A 15,308-nucleotide genomic window follows, 5' to 3' on the forward strand; every position below is an offset into this window, starting at 1 on the left:
TAGTTCCTCCAGCTCTTTTGTTCACTCTTTTCTCATCCGCTTTAGCCAGCAGGACTGTACCTTTGTCCCACATTATTTATTGCATTTGTAGCCAACTGTTTTTGCTCCAAGGACCTCAAGGTTGCACATACGGCCACCTTCATTTAATCCCCACAAAAACCCTGTGAGGTAGGTTAGGCTGAGAGGCAAAGACTGCCCAAGGCAGAGTGGGGATTTCTAGTCTTGACACCCTAACCCCTACACCACACTGGCTATCACCAGGCAGAAAACGAATGAAAAGATTGGCGGATGAACAGGCTGTGCCGAGGAATATGGGCTTCCTCTTCAGTGCATAAACCAGGAATGGTGAACCTCTGACTCTCCAGATGTTGTTGGATTGCAACATCACCCTTAATCCTTTTGGCTGGGGCTGATGGGAGTTGGAACCCAACAACATCTGGAGAGCCACTGTGGTGTAGTGGTTAGGAGCAGTGGACTCATAATCTGGTGAACTGGGTTCACTTCCCTGCTCCTCCATATGCAGTTGCTGGGTGACCTTGGGCCAGTCACACTTCTCTGAAGTCTCTCAGCCTCACTCACCTCACAGAACGTTTGTTGTGGGGGAGGAAGGGAAAGGAGATTGTTAGCCACTTTGAGACTCCTTAGGGTAGTGATAAAGCAGGATATCAAATCCAAACTCCTCCTCCTCTTCCTCCAAGCAGTAGCAGGGGTGCTCACTTGTGCCCCCTGCAGCCTTAGAACCTGACTTCTGGTGGTACCAGTCTCTTGTTCCCAGAGGAAGAAGGCTTGAAGCCAGGGGAGTGGTGGTGGGATGATGATAAGTGGTCAAAGGGAGAAGGACTAGACCGGGAGGAGGAGATGTCAGAAGCAGAAGCAGTGAACAGGAAGAGGCTATGGCAGAGCACTGTTCAGACTCCGAGGCAGAAGCAGGGGCTGGGGAGGAGTGGGGCAAAGAGGCAGAGGGGCTGGCTGTGGAAGAAGCCAGGGAGTCTCCCCTTCCTGCTGTGACTGGCTCCCCTCCTCCCCTGGTCTCCTAGAACATGCTGAGAAATAAGGAAGACAGAAGAGGGAGGCTGTGCGAAGATGCAGCCTGAGACTGTGTGGGAAAGACCCTGGAGATACGGAATCCTAGTGGACACTGGGAAAGTTTCATCTTCACGTCACTGTGAAGGACACAGCGAGACCTTCAGTCCTCGCAACTGTTTCATTGGGGCAAGACCTCCTTTAAAGAGTCACTGAGGCCACTAGGCCAGTGCTGTAGATTTCCTTGAATAAAGAGTTAACTGAATCGAGTGATTCATTGTGTTGTGCTAGCCTATTGCCTGACTCCAGCCCTGACACTCTGGTGTGACCCCCAAATCTCAGGGAAACCTGCATGAAGGAGCCTTAAGATGCTTTTCACTTCAGCTCTGCTAAGTAGTTGCGCCGTTCTGGCATGAAACTACATAGTATCGTCAGCAGTAAAAGTTATATTCAGGCCAACAAAGGCACATTTCTGTTTACTGCTATATATAAAAAAAAACAATCCACAAAGAAGCAAAGGCAGAAAGCTATAAGATTAACTAATGCGATTATATGGATTAATTCTTTAAATGCAGATTACAAATGTGGATTTTTAATCAATGATGCTCACTAGGGAAGCATGTTTGCTGAAGGCACCGGCTGTAAATATTCTAGTCACATCTCCAGAGGGTGGCCATGCATTTAAGAACCCGGTCTTGCCACTAAATGATACTTCTGTTTATTTCACTTCTCACTTACCCTCAACTTTTTTGGGGGGGGGGAGGAGGGGGTTCACTGATATTGACACAGCACTTCATAGCCTGTTTATTGCAGCACTTTCGGTGTTGATGATCAGTGAACACAGAGAGAAAACCAGCAGACAAACAATTTTCAAAGCAAGGTAGGCATTTTTTAAATATATATCTGTTCAATAGGCAGTTCCTGTATGTTATGCTCATAGACCTAGGACCAGTGGCGGAGCTTCATGCTCCGGCACCGAGGGGTGGAGAGCAGGCGGGGAGGGGCTGGTGCGCGTCCTGGGGGCGGGGCGCCCAGTGCGGGTGGGGAGACAGCCACGATGGCACCCCACCAGGATTGCGCTGCAGGGGGCGGTGCGCTCCCCCCGCACTCCTCTTCCTCTGCCACTGCCTAGGACACATCTCTACATATCTGGGTCCTGCTCACATAGAACCAAAGAGTTGGAGATGACTGTACAGGCCATATTATCCACTCCCAACCAATGCAGAAATTCTGTCATGACAGCATCCCAAATAGGCAGCCATGCCGCCACTGCTTGAAAACCTTTAATGACAGAGAACCCATTGCCTTCCAAGCAGGGATCCGTGTTGAAGGTCCCGGATTCAAACCCATGCATTTCCAGGAAGGCCTGGTAACAACTCCATGAATCAGTGGAGAAAGTACATTCAGATCTCCCAGCATAGCTTTACAAAATCTGTTCATTCAGAAACACTGCTACTTATATCACAATCTTGTTTTAATTTAGATTTTAAACAAAAACAAGAACCCTACAACTTATCTTTCCAAAGAGCATTCAAGGCAGTTCCAGTATAAACCAACTAATAAAACACAATCATTTCTATCTTGTTCTAGCTGTGCACAGCCAAACCTTTCCCTTTAGATACCGCTTAACAAAAGTAGCATTTGAATTTAGTTGTAGCGGAGCTGGAAAAGTATATCTTGCTGACGTGAAACTGCAAACTGCAAAAAAGAAGCAATTATTTGTCACATTTTTATTTAAATGTTTCAAAAACGGTACGGCTTGTTCAAACTGTTAGAGAAGTGTGCCTTCCCGGCGTACATTAATGGAAAGGACTGCAAACAAATGAGAGACTTTGTTTAATTAGCACTGAAATTGAGTGTGCATGGCTGGCGACTGTTAAAAGTCCATCTGGCCAAAGACAAATGAGGACCAAAATGTACAGAAGTCTCCCAAACCTGGCTTGGCAGAACACACTAACTGCAGCCTTGGAAAAGGGCAGGGTTTCAAAGGAGAAAATGATGCCTCTTTAGAAGTCCCAAGTAAATAAAGCAATACTCCCAGGTCACTGTGGATACAGGCAGGCAGACATAATAAGGGGTGAAGGCAAGACGGGACATGAAAAGCTCTTTTTGCACTTCCTGCCGCTTCACTGTGGCAGGGGGCGAGTGAAGTGAAAGTGAAGTCCCTGGGGTGAGTTTTCATAACCATTTCTGACAGGCAGGAATAATTACACAGAGATTTTCTCCTCTGAGGTTTGAACTTTCTTGTGCAGGCAGTCCTATGTAGACAGGTTTAAAATCTCACTCCGCTTTGAACTACTTCCACAAACTATTCAGATACGTAATGCAGCAGAGCAAAGATGGGCACAGGGTTGAGGTGTGCGTGTGCCAGTGGCTTCAGGAGAGAATGCCATCACCCACTTCCTCCTCCCGGCCAAGCCCTTCCTTTGCTCTTCACCTGTCAGCAAGGCTAAACTGCCTTATTATAAAGCTAGTTTGTCTTCACAGGGCTCTCAAGTGCTTTTGTGATTCATGACACAGGAAACGTATATTCTCTGAACCCACAACTAAGGCTGCATGTACACTGTACATTTAAAACACATTTAAAGCAACTGATCCCCCCCCCCAAAAAAAAAAATCCTGGTAGTTTTCCCCTCACAGAACAACTATTCCTGGCAACCTTAAACAACAGTTCACAGGAGTCTTTAGGGAAAGTCATGTGGTTTAAATGTATGGTGTCTCTGCAGCCAGAGAGTTGTGTGTCCATATTATAGTCAGCGGGGGGGGGGGGGGGGGAGAGAGATAAAAGTACTCATATCCAGAGCTTTTTTTTCATCCAGAGCTCAACTCAGGCACCGCTCAGGTGGGCGCCATTGCCATTCTAAGAGAACCATGGAGAAGTTCATGGTGAGCTCCGGCTCCTCTTTTTCTAGAACTATAGTACTGCTTATATCTTGAGCAGTTGAATATCATCACAAAAAAGCACTGACTATAGCAGAGAAAGGATCTTAATCACCATGTCTGTTGCCTACACCTTACAAGAACTAAGGTAAGCAAAAAAATCTGATCAATATTTTCAGATCTGCGCATGTATCCATACACATGAACTTATGTCTTAGATAAGAATCCACAGAATTACCAGGGGGATGTTTACTGGAGACAATTGTGTGCCACAGACATCAATACAATAGACACAATTACTCTATAAGTACATATATTGCCTTGCTTATTTGGGGGAATTAGCAAGCACCAGACAGCAAGTGAAATTACTTCTCCAGACTGAAGCACCTGTGCACAAATAGAAACGAGCAAGATGCTTCATTGTTACAATTTGCAAAGGCAACCCAAACCCATATGTACTTATCCGTAAGCATAACCAGCTCCTAATACAAATATAGAAATGGGCAGCTTTAAATGCATAGTGCTGATGGGGCCTTAGCCTGTGATTATGAAAGCAAAGTAAGTCCATTTGAACTTCCTTAAGAAATAATTTTCTTGCTTCATACACTTACATCTATTAATAGTGCCTTGTAACGTCAGGTAGTAAGTGTGGTATACTAAGAATTTTAGGGTGCGATCTACAAACCATATAAAGATTACATACCCAATGTCCATTTACTTATGCTATACTTTTGTTGAATTCCCTGTAGTTCTCAAGAACAAATGCAAAGGGTGTTTGTTTGAAGAAGCAGCTTTGGCGATTGTTCCCCAGCTTTGAAAATTCATCTACTCACTCCTTGATAGCATCTTGGTGTGATTCCAGAAGTAATACAACTGAGGTTGGATTGCACTGTTAAGATATAATTAACTTGTGCCATTGATGTTTAATGGAATGTTAGCCATGACTAACTTTCACTGGAAAAGGGCCAATGTGTCTTAATGAGTGGAAGAACAGTGGTGTGCAAGGCAATCCTAACCATGTCTACTCAGAAGTAAGTGCTACTGAATTTAACAGGGTGCAATGTCACATAGACAGGGTTAGGAACTGTAACCTTATCATCTCATTACTTTTGATGGAATGTGGCTACTGAAGCCATTGCAAATATGCCACCTTAAGTGATTTCGATTATGATGTTAGGGAAACAATGAGTCTTTTTCAAAGGTATGGATGTTGTTATGTATGCAAAGGGTTACAGATAGCTCAGAGTCTGTGTGACATTGTGGGTACACAGCGGTATGCAGGGTACCTAGGGGATAGAGCTCTCCTTTGAATTTCTCTCCACACTGAAGAGAAATACCATTTAGAAGCCCCATCCTAGCAGGGCTAGATTAAATCAGTCTCAGCCCATTACTTTAAATAATCAATACCCATAAGTACCAGGCGTCTGTCTCTCACTCCATCATGAAAGCTGGAAAGCTAAAGGAGGAGACATGTAATTATAGACATTTTCAAGGTTCATTTTTAGGAAAATTAAACATCTAACATTATGACACTTGACAGGCTGCTTCTTTCAATAGCTCTGGCACATCCTACACAAATACAAGACGGAGCCAGAGATCAGAGGCAGAGAAAAGGCAATTTCGCTTAATCTTCTAACTGCTACCTTCACTTTTTCAACAAACCTAACAATGCCGTGTGCATCCTATTGAAGACAGGGAGTAAAACTCCCATTAATTTTTATGGATCAGGATTGTATCAAGAGAGCTTGGCTGTCTACCTGGGAAATGTTTACTTTATGGTTTTGTTTCTCCTGTCAACATCTTTTTCATGGCTTGTGCAGGAGAGTTAACCTATGAGGATTATCTGCTACAAAATACACTGTTGTGCAGTAGGCAGCAACAAAGAGAACAAATTCTACTGCTCTGTTACAGTGGTTTTGGACACTGGTTTTAAAATCTCTATGACAGGGGCTAGCAGACTTCAGACTTTTGGGATCCACCAAGTGGAGCCATGTGTGATAAGACACACACTTAGGCTTCACCATTACTACTAGTCTATGTTAAAGGTAGAGAACCTGTAGCCCTCGAAATGCTTCTTGTGTTCCAGGTCCCATCAGCCCTGGCAGTTGTAGTCCAACAACATATGTAAGGCCAGTTTTCCTGGACAGTATTCAAAGCTGTTCCATGCAGAATGCACAGTGAGAAATACTGTGAAAAGGAAATGTGTGGCTAGGCACATACACAAATCACTATATTTTACACCACTGTAATAACCCCTTTTAGGGATTTCTTGAGATATCGTATTTTTCGCTGTATAAGACGCACCAGACCACAAGAAGCACCTGGTTTTTGGAGGAAGAAAACAAGAAGAAAAATATTCTGAATCTCAGAAGCCAGAACAGCAAGAGGGATCGCTGCGCAGTGAAAGCAGCGATCCCTCTTGCTGTTCTGGCTTCTGGGATAGCTGCACAGCCTGAATTCGCTCCATAAGATGCACACACATTTTCCCTTACTTTTTAGGAGGGAAAAAGTGAGTCTTATAGAACAAAAAATACGGTAATTCTTACCCTCATGCACACAGACATGCAGTAGTGTTTGCAATTTGCATACAGCCATACTCCTCCTCCTCCAAACCTAGTCTCCTCCAAGAATCTTAGCCTTTCTTCTACAGTGCAGTATCTATGGCAAAATTATAAGAAGAATATCCCCAAGCAGACAAGAATTGGCATTCTTTCACCAATACCAAAACTGCTGCCTTCAGTTTTTTGACACTTATACCAGACTTTTGACTTGTACTTCCTTAACCTTTATACAGATCAATTATGTTCAGTTTTCAATTATGCAGTGATTTGGCATGATGGTACGCAATGGACAAGAGGATGATACTGTTGCCTGCTTAGGTCATGCCATCTCATAAACCGCTTGCATACTCAGAAGTAAGCCATGCTTTTTTTCAATAGTATTTCTTCTCTTGCTTAGGAGTGCAGCCAAATAGCTCTTTTTGTGCTGTTTTGAATACAAATGCTTGAGGAATACGATTTCTATGGATTTTTGATACCAATGAACCCGATCCACACCATATGAACTCAAGTGTGTAACTAACCTTCAGATTTTGCCTTTCTCCAAATTTCGCAATATGCTTATTGTAGTTTAATGTACAAATTAATAAAATGAATATTTCAGGATAAAATGTGTTTAGAAATGTGCAACTTGAAACTTGTAAGCCCAGCTACCTCCCTCTGTATTTGGAATAAGGTGGTTTTGTGCACATAAGCTACAGTGGGAGTCGATTTGTGTTACCCACAGCAAACTCTTTCTGGAAGCGGGAAAAGCTTCACCTGATTTATTTACTTATTTGCTAAATCTATGATTCACCATGAGCTTATTTCAGGGTTGATTCAAACCTTATTGTATAGGATGGTACTGAAACTGCTTCTGTGCCTCAGGAGATACAAGGGGGTTGAAATTATAGGTGTTAGTTCTTTTTAAGATGGGTTAACATAAGATGGGTTAACCTAGACAGCATCTTAAAAAGTAGAGACATCACCTTGCCAACAAAGGTCCGTATAGTAAAAGCTATGTTTTCCCAGTAGTGATGTATGGAAGTGAAAGCTGGACCATAAAAAAGGCTGATCGCCAAAGAATTGATGCTTTTGAATTATGGTGCTGGAGGAGACTCTTGAGAGCCCCATGGATGCAAGAAGATCAAACACATCCATTCTTAAGGAAATCAGCCCTGAGTGCTCACTGGAAGGACAGATCCTGAAGCTGAGACTCCAATACTTTGGCCGTCTCATGAGAAGAGAAGACTCCCTGGAAAAGACCCTGATGTTGGGAAAGATTGAGGGCACAAGGAGAAGGGGACGACAGAGGACGAGATGGTTGGACAGTGTTCTCGAAGCTACCAGCATGAGTTTGACCAAACTGCGGGAGGCAGTGGAAGACAGGAGTGCCTGGCGTGCTCTGGTCCAGGGGGTCACGAAGAGTCGGACACGACTAAACTACTAAACAAACAACCACCTAAGGAAAATAGCCTGCTGGATCAGGTCGATGGCCCATCTAACTTAGTATCCTTTTTCTTATAGCGGCCAACCAAATGTCTGTGGGAAACCAGGGAGCAGACATGAGCAGAACTCCTGTGGTTTTCAGCATCCCGGATATTTTGGAAGCTTTGCTGCCTTTGATTGTACAAGTAGAGCAGAACCATCATGGCTAGTAGCCGCTGATAGCCCTCTTTCTCCATGTGTTAGTCCTCGCCTCCATGGTTACTGGACCATTTAAAGGAGAATTAAAACTGCATCATTGTGATACATCTTGAGATAATTTTATTGGAATAAGATACAAAGTCATCGGTATATTTGGTAGCTTATTATATTTATGTGGAAAGTGTTTTAGTTGCAATGCACAAATCTTTGAGCTTAGAGGATAGGAGCAAAATGAGATTCCTTGGCCTAACATCTGCTTTAAGAGAAGGCAGAGTGAGAAAGTGGGAGGGGTGTTTGAAAGGTGTTCTACACTGCCAAGAGGAATTGGAGGGGGCAGTTCTTTGCAGGAGGATTATTAATTATGAAACAAACAACTGGGAATAATACGATTTGGGCTAATAACTTTTGGCATGGTTAGTTGAACACCTGAATTCGTCTAGGCATGCATGCAAAGCTACAAATATGGAAAATTTACTTTTTCTCCAATTAGCCATGACACCTAAACTAGAATTCCCATATTCAGATGCAGTGCAGCTTTTGGCTCACAGATCAACTTGGGGTAAACAGTAGGAGACTTCTCTCTCCACCACATGTTGATTGAGAGTTTCTGAGGCACATCTTACTGGGAGCTGTTGGAGAGAGAAAGCTGAACTAGAAGGATCTTGCATGGCATTTCCTACATTCATAGCTGGCAAAGCAGTGAAGCCAATGAAGCCATGCATTTCCCCCCCAAATCATTTTGGGATTCCCTTCCATTTTTCAGGATTGCAGGTGTTCAGCACATCTCCAATTCAAACAAGAGCATGACAGAATGGAGGCATTTCCCTCCAGCAAGGAATAAAATACCATTGACAACAGGTAATATATATCATAAAGTGAATTGGGGAGAAGAGGATGCTAATGAGCTAGTCAGACCCTCCAGGGATCTCCTTTGAATTCACGCCTTGATGTGATCGAATTGAACCTTTCTGTAAAATTATTCCTTTTCAAACCATTTTATAAAATCCTGTACTTGTATGGAATTCTCCCAATGGATCTATATCTGAGTAGTCTTGAACTGAGGAAATGTGCATTCATCATCTCTGGAAAAGAATTGTCATGGCACTGTTTTCCATCCTGCATTTCTTTTCATTCTTTTCATTTTTAAAAACTGATTTAATAAATATCCATCCTCTTTCAGAAGAGCCTAAGACAGTGCAAATACCACCTTCGTTGCCCCCGAGTAATAACTCTGTTAAAAGCGAAGATAAAAATGTTTCACACAGACTACAACACAAATAAAAGGATGCAAATTGAATGCAATGTACAGTGCTTAATCTGATGCATGGTTCTTCCCTGGAACCTCTTTTGTAGTTGTTCTCTATTTTAAAGTGCTAGAACTATTAACCCATAATTAATAAAGTCTTTAAATTTAGCTTGTACCCTTGCATAGGTGTGCTAATAGGTTAAAAGAACAAATTCCCTAAATGTTTGCCTCTTTCAGACTTTCCGTGTTAAAGAAAGGTCATGGTCAAAAAGAGAAAACCATATCTGAACACAAGGATAGTGAAGATTACTGCATCTCATTAAAAGAAGGCACAGACAACTCAAGAAATTGAAGGTGCCATTCAGAACATGCAACTAGGCAAATCTCCAGGCCCGGACGGGCTTACCTCCAAATACTACAAGACTTTGAAGGATTATTTGATACAACCTTTGTTGGAGGTATGCAACCAGATTTTGGATGGGAAGAGGGCACCAGAAACGTGGAAAGAAGCCTTCATCACATTGATACTTAAGACAGAATCTGAAAAGACTCAGCTCAAGAACTACCGCCCCATCTCACTCCTGAATGTGGATTACAAAATATTTGCAGACATTTTGGCAAGTAGACTTAAAAAAGTCTTAAATGAAGTAATTCACAAAGACCAAGCAGGCTTTCTCCCTGGTAGACATTTATATGAGAATACCAGAAACATCATTGATATTTTGGAACTTTTACAAACCAACATGAACACAAGGGCGGTGTTAATTTTTATTGATGCGGAGAAAGCATTTGACAATATATCTTGGAGGTTCATGAAGAAAAACTTGGAAGGGATGGGAGTGGGGCGGGGGTTTGAAAATGGGTTACGAGCAATTTATTCAGAGCAAAAGGCTAAATTAATAGTGAACAATGTGGTGACGGAGGAGTTTAAAATTGAAAAAGGGACACGACAAGGGTGCCCTCTATCCCCTCTTTTATTCATTTCAGTCCTGGAGGTGCTATTGAATATGATAAGGAAGGACCGGTTGGTACAAGGGATAGAGGTCGGAGTGAAACAATACAAATTGAAAGCTTTTGCAGATGATCTAGTTTTGACACTGCAGGAGCCAGAATCCAGTACAAAAAGAGCTCTTGAACTTATATCTGAGTTTGGTCGGGTGGCGGGATTTAAGTTGAACAAGCAAAAAACCAAGGTTTTGACCAAGAATTTGACACTTACAGAAACAGAGGGGTTTCAGAGAGAAACAGAACTGAATGTGGTAAAAAAAGTGAAGTACCTAGGGATCTATTTGTCTTCCAAAAATTTGAATTTATTTAAGGACAACTATGAAAAATGTTGGTCGGAAGTTAAGAAGGATTTAGAAATTTGGTCAAGATTGAAACTTTCCTTGTTGGGAAGGATTGCAGCAATAAAAATGAATGTGTTGCCGAAAATGTTATTTTTGTTTCAAACCCTACAGATCGTGGACAGAGTGGAATGCTTTGGAAAATGGCAGAAGGATATATCTAGGTTTGTCTGGCAGGGCAAAAAGCCCCGAATAAAGTATAAAATATTAACAGATTCAAAAGAAAGAGGGGGGTTTGCCCTGCCGGATTTGAGGTTGTATTATGAAGCTGCAGCCTTCTGCTGGTTGAAAGATTGGTTTTTGTTGGAAAACACCGATGTCCTAGATCTGGAAGGTTTTGATAACGCCTTTGGCTGGCACGCATACCTATGGTATGACAAGGTTAAAGTTCACAAATTGTTTAAAAGCCATATTGTTAGAAAAGCAATTTTTGCAGTCTGGACGAAATACAAAGACTTATTAGAGAGTAAAACACCGAGGTGGTTGTCACCGGTGGAGGCCAAGGCTCAAAAAAGACCCAATATGGAGGCCTATTGGCCGAAATATTGGGAATTAATTGAAAAAATTGGAGACAGTTGGAAGTTGCAGAGCCAGGATAAATTAAAAAACAAGGTGCGAGATTGGTTACATTATGCTCAAATTCAAGAGGTTTTTAAAATGGATAAAAAAGTTGGTTTCCAGGAGGAGAAATCGAAACTAGAGACAGAATTGTTAGAACCAAAGACCAAGATTTTATCTAGAATGTATAACTTGCTGCTTATGTGGAACACACAGGATGAATTAGTTAAATCTGCTATGATAAAATGGGCACAGGATGTTGGACATAATATTATGTTTGAAGACTGGGAAAGGTTATGGAACACCGGAATGAAATTTACGGCATGTAGTGCCTTGAAGGAAAACATTATGAAAATGATATACCGGTGGTACATGACCCCAGTCAAGTTAGCTAAGATACATCACCTGTCTGACAATAAATGTTGGAAGTGTAAGGAAGCAGAGGGGACTTTCTTCCATCTCTGGTGGACCTGCCCAAAAGTGAAGACCTTCTGGGAAATGATTTATAATGAATTGAAAAAGGTATTTAGGTATACCTTTCCCAAGAAACCAGAGGCCTTCCTGCTGGGCATGGTGGACCAGAAATTGCCAAAGAAAGACAGAACTTTGTTTATGTATGCTAGCACAGCAGCAAGAATACTCATTGCTAAGAGTTGGAAGACACAAGATTTGCCCACGCTGGAGGAATGGCAGAAGCAGTTGATGGACTACATGGAGTTAGCTGAACTGACCGGCAGAATCCGAGATCTGGATAAAGAAACAATTGAGGAGGACTGGAAAAAATTTAAAGACTATTTGCAAAAATACTACAAGCTGTATGAATCTTAAGATAGTGCATGATTAGGAAAAGTTATGCTTTTGTAATCATGATTAAGTAAATTGTAAAATAAGTGATAAAAGAGAAAAGGAGACAATGTGAATTGAACATGTTATGTTTATTTTAAAGGTACTGAAACTGAGATACAATATATTGAATTTGGGTACATAACATTTGAAAGTTACAATAAGGCATGAAATAAGGTAACAAAATGCTGACATTGTTAAATTTAAATAACGCAGAATCGGAAGGGGTGGGGAAGTCCAAGTTGTTTTTGTTTGTTTTTGTTGTTAAAAAAAGGGAAAATTTGTTTCTTGCAATTATGTTATTTGTTTGTAACCTATAAAACTATGGAAAGAAACGCAATAAAAAATTTATAAAAAAAAAAAAAGAAGGCACAGACATAGATGCTTAAATTAAAATTCAGGATGAATAGGAAGCTGAGGAGGCAAACAACAGTGGACAGTTATAACTTTGAAGTCACTACTCTATGGTTTATTTAATAAAATGAACAAACAAACAAACAGCAGCTTGTTTTTTGCAATTCCAAGGTGACCCAAAGGAGTGCTTGAACAGATGAAATAGTTCAGGCATTTCTTAGAGGAGGCTATGGCGCTTGAATTAAGTAATGATACATGGAGAGTGCCCACAGTGGCATGGAAGTAGGTTGAAATGAGTAACATAAACGTTATGAGGAAAACCCTATTAGTAGCACTTGTGGGTCTCCAATGTGGAGCAGAAAGAGTAGGAGGCTTTCAATTGACTTACCGCCTGTTCCTCCTATCAAGCAATAACTCCTTATTTAATATTAATCTTTAGGGTGCTTCCAGACAGTCATTATTTTGGGATGGGATTTAATAACATACTGGCAAAAAAGAAAAGAAAAAAAAGATATGGAGCTCTTATGCAACAAATGCACTTTCTCAAAAGATCAGACTTTTTGCAATAAGGAAAGTCACAGGAAAATGCAGTGGAAGTGTGGGATAACCCATGCTTTGGTACCACATTGTCGAGCCTCCCTGCAAGCAAATTGGGATGCTTAATAAACAGAAAATTTGGAAGAGAGAGGCTTTAGTATTCCTAAATACAGGCACTCCCCTTTTCGCCTCCATTCTGCCCTCTTCCAGGTCCAAAAGGACCCGGGTGTCAGTGATTGCACATCAATTGGACACATCTAAAATGGCCGCCACCTGTATAGAACTAGTGTCGTGGTGGTAATCATAGCATTTTTGTTTTTCTAAGAAGGTGCCTAAGCAAGTTCATTCATCACTCTTGCTCTTTCCTGGGAATCTCTTATCTCTATGTGAAATCCACCTGGAGTTGAGTGTTGATTTCATGCTCTTTATTTCAGCTCATGGCAAACAGGGAGTGAGTCTTCCCAAAAACCTCTGGCTATATGTACAATGGGTCCCACGTGATCAGCTGATTCAACTCCCCTCCTGGAGCCGGATTGGGCTGCTGCTGCTGCAGGCCAATCAGGTTGCTGATTCACTTCCTCCTGGAGCCGGATTGGGCAGCTCTTGCAGACCAATCAGGATGCTACCTTCTAGGATCCTACGGTACTTGCCTATTGTTCTAGGATCCGAGCTCAGTACATAACACTATGGATGAAGCGCAAACTTTGCAAATAAATATTTCTGGCACATTAACCAAACCATGCAATCGTAAGACAGAACAAACTGGGGGTGCTCCCAGACTGCCAGTATTTTATGCATTGGATTCTATAAAAGCAAATTCAGGTCACATAATTAATCCAGATTTGGAACCAGCCCCCTTCCAAAACTAATGGGCTTTTTCTGGTAAGGAAAGTGATACACTAGAAAATACACTAGAAAGTATGGGGTAACCACTGCTTGACATGACACTGTATAACCTCTCTGCAAGCTTTACACAGACAGATCACAATGAATACTCAATAAGCAGGTCATCTGGAAGCAACACAATCTACTAGATGGCAACTGTGAATCCATGTTCAAATTGCCTCTCACCCATGAAACTCACCTCATGACCCTGGGCCAGTCACCTTCTCTCAGCTTGACCTACATCACAGGACTTATGAGGATAAAATTGTGAAGAGGAAAACCAGGAAAGATGGAATATAAATCTAAGGGGGGGGGAAACAATATTGATTTGGGAGTGTGTCTAAGGTCTTATATTTAATATTCAACCCCTTATCATTCCATGTCAAGGTTAATTTTGTTTGTGCTGCATTTTCTGGCAATACTTTCTCAATCATCTTTTTCCCATCAGATTTTCCCTTTTATTCAAGTTCATATCCTATCAGGCAACAGTATAGAAAGAAACACATGTCCATATGTCTTGACTTTGGCCTAAGTGAAAAACAAATGTGTAAGAGAAGCAGATCTCACAATGCAAACTGAACATTTTATAAAAATGGTGTGATAAGTACTATTCAATACCTGAAATTACTTTGTTTCAGTGCCAGGTAACTTTTTCTTATTAGACTGAAGCATTAATTGGTCATTTCAGCACCTGCTGATAATGGATGCTACAGACATTGTTCACATGTTAATAAGAGCAGATTACACATTAAAAGAGAACTGTTGAAAAATGATCCACAGGTGGTACTTGACTCCAAATGAACTAGCTAAAATGTTTAGATCTAAAAGTGACCTATGCTGGACAAGTAAAGAAACAATTGGCACATTTCATCATTCATGGTGGTCTTGCAGAATAATTAAAGGATTATGGGAGATGGTTTATAACAAACTTAAGAAAATGTTTAAGAGAACATTTCCTAAAATCCCAGAAGCTTTCCTTCTGGGAATAATAGCAGTGGAATTCCCAAAAATCACTCTACAGCAGCCCAAACTCTGGTAGCACAAAAGTGGAGAACAGATGCAGTACCATCACAAGAAGAATGGCATCTTAAAATATTAGATTATGTAGAACTTGCCAGCATGACAAACGGATTAAGAAATAAAGATGATGAACTAAAAGCAGAATGGACATTATATATAGGTTATATGGAAAAATACTATAACAAAAAACAAGCAACAGACTGAAAAAATAATCAGCAGTAGACATGACAAAGTGGGATAGTGTATGGTATGGAAAACAATTTAGTAGAGTAAAAAAACACAGTTTGAAAAGATATCAGATAGGGAACCAGGGAAAGAGTGGAAGGGGAGTTAAAGTCAAAATATATAAGAGTATACTGTATAACTGACTTTCATACATGAGGGTTCTATTCTCATGAGGATACTGCCTTTGATGTCTGCTATTTAATTTAC

The sequence above is a fragment of the Podarcis muralis genome, chromosome 1 (genome assembly GCF_964188315.1).
Source record: "Podarcis muralis chromosome 1, rPodMur119.hap1.1, whole genome shotgun sequence".
NCBI classification, from domain to species: Eukaryota; Metazoa; Chordata; class Lepidosauria; order Squamata; family Lacertidae; genus Podarcis; species Podarcis muralis.